General features: G+C 52.6%; 1 long non-coding RNA gene across 2 annotated transcripts; it reads right to left on the reverse strand.

Annotated features, from left to right (window-relative positions):
• Nucleotides 1-269: 269 nt before the first annotated feature.
• Nucleotides 270-1637, reverse strand: LOC115296220. Of its 2 annotated transcripts, none has more exons than XR_003910786.1 (2): nt 1579-1637; nt 270-1150 (listed from the first exon to the last, which is right to left on the reverse strand). It is a non-coding gene; the product is annotated as an uncharacterized LOC115296220 (long non-coding RNA). The 2 variants fall into 2 exon arrangements; XR_003910787.1 differs by having other exon boundaries at nt 1538-1619.
• Nucleotides 1638-2380: the final 743 nt, after the last annotated feature.

Genomic DNA, 2380 nt, shown 5'->3' on the forward strand with positions numbered 1-2380 from the left:
ACAATCATGTATATTTCTTGGTCCTATAATGGAGATTATGCAAGCAGAGGAAGGAGGAACCAATTCTGCCTTGTCAGTGTATGTAAGGTATTGAAGAGATAACATGTGCCTGAATGGGTAGTAGTAGTGTCCTGGGCAAGAGAGAGGAAGAGCAGTGGGGCAGAGGGGAACTGGAGGGACAGGACCTTAGAAAATTTTGTGCACATCTTGGGTAATCAGTCAATGCTTGTTAAAATGAATAACTGGCAAACAGACAGGCAGGCAAGCAGTTTGTAAGATGACAAACAATCACAGTTTATATTAAATTTTCCTTTTTGGTTTTAGGTTTTCCTTTTCCATATATAAAAGATCATCAAGATGCCAATAGAGAGAGAGTCCCACTTAATCTTGGTCTGTTAAACTCAAAAGCTGTAAGTCTTTCAAGAATGTGGCAATTTTATGTCAGGTTAAGTGAAGATTTAAGGGCAATGGGAATCCAATGAAAGCTAGGTGTATTGTATGGCCTCATTCATTCTATAGGCTTTTGACAGAACTACTTATTGAAGGCTTGTGAAAATCCACAAAGTTGAAACTAAATACTACGAAAATCACCACTTGCATTTGGAGGTGCATTGGTTGTAAATGATTTGATTTTTGCAATCATTTGTCTTTATCATCAACAGAATTTTAAAGAAAATGCTAAGCTAAATGTGATCCTTGCTCTTTAGAGGCCAAAAGAAGCGACATGTTAACAAGTCCACAGAGCATGCACAGACATAATGGTATAGAAATATAATAACAATTGACAATAAAATTCATCTAAGTAATGCTCTGTGAGGGTCTCGTATTCGTGCCGAGTCGGGGGTACGCAGCAGCTTTTTCTAAGAGCCAGGAAGCCTTCCTGAAGTAGCAGTGACCTTATAAGGTTGCCAAGGGTCTCAGCTGTTGGGGGGTCACCTCTTTAGTAGGTATGGTGGAAGTTTCTTCCGCCTTGAAATTTGTCATCAACAATCGCCTTCTGCTCACAGTTGGCTGGAGCTCAGAATGAGTTCAAGATCAAAGACAAGAAGCGCTAAAGCCTTATTTTTTGGTGGCTCGAACTTCTTTGCTTACATTAATTTTCATCAGTGATTCGGCCATGGCTTCCGTACCCAAACCAAACATGTCCACTCTAGAAAAAGAGAGGTTCTTTAGCCTGGGTATAGGGAGTGAACTTGTGTCTTTGAGGCTGGGGGCACCGAGGGGGGAGGAGGAGCAAGGAACTCGATTATGACACTACCCTCCCGCACCCTCCCTCCTCCCCCCCAACCCGCCCTTCCTGGGGCGGGGGAAGGGAGGGACATTTCCCTTAAGTTCATTACTGCCAAGAAGAGACCAGTTCTCCGGGTGGAACTGGAAGAGTGGGTCGGGTGTTGGGGGACTGGGAAGACGGATTTCTAGGGGATTTGCAGTTAGTGGAGAAATGATCCTTGGCATTGCCAAGAGCAGGCAGCAGTAGCCGGGTGGTAGACCTCCGGCAGCTAAATACCCCCACAACCCCGAGAAGAGCGAGACCCACTTCCGGATTTGGAAGCACTCCCTCCCGGCCCCTCCCAGTACCCGGTTACGGGGTCTCCGGGCGCATGCGTAGCACTCGTCCGCCGCTCTGGGACTGGCCCGACTTACCCTAAACAACTAATCTGCTCCTCCCCCTCCCGCTCGGGGCGTACCATTCGCGTTTGGGGGGAGGCAACGTGCCCCAGGGTACTCAGAAGCCTGCTCCCCTTCTTCAGACGGGGAGAAGGTAAGTCTGAGAAGAAGCCTCAGATTTTAAAAGTTCCAATAATATGGAAACCTCAGAGGCCCGTCGTCGGGTGATAGCCCGACGCTTTCGGCTTTGCCCACAGCCCCGGACTCTTCCTTTGAGGCGCTGAACAAAGTGGCACGCCCGGATCCCAGCTGATCAGCTGCTGGGCTTTGGCGGCGGCTCCCCCGGGCGAGACCATTGTGACTCCTTGGGAGGGGTGTGTGAGGAGGGGAGGGGGCGGAGCGGCCATTGTCCGGTCAACGCAGCCTTCGGGGGAGGGGAGCGTGACGGAGCGAGCGGGGCCCCGGGCTTCACAGCGGCCGCTGCTACGCCAGAGCCGGCGGGGGCCTCAGGTCCTTCCCAGCGTCGCCGCGCGGGACATCGCTCTGGCTGGGAACAGCGGTGGCAGCGGCCGAGGGCGCCGAGTCTTCCCTCCTCCCTCGCGGTCCTCGGTTCACCCGCACGCCCCTCCTCCTCAGCTACCCTCCCTCTCATCTCCGCGCCTCCCCCGGCCCCCCCCATCTCCGCAGGCCAATTGGTGCGGCCCGCCTCCAGCTGACCGGCCTGGAATCCCGGCTCGGAGCCCCGGACTCGCGCCCGCCCGCGCGCCCGCTC

This window comes from Suricata suricatta, chromosome 7 (genome assembly GCF_006229205.1).
Source record: "Suricata suricatta isolate VVHF042 chromosome 7, meerkat_22Aug2017_6uvM2_HiC, whole genome shotgun sequence".
NCBI lineage: Eukaryota > Metazoa > Chordata > Mammalia > Carnivora > Herpestidae > Suricata > Suricata suricatta.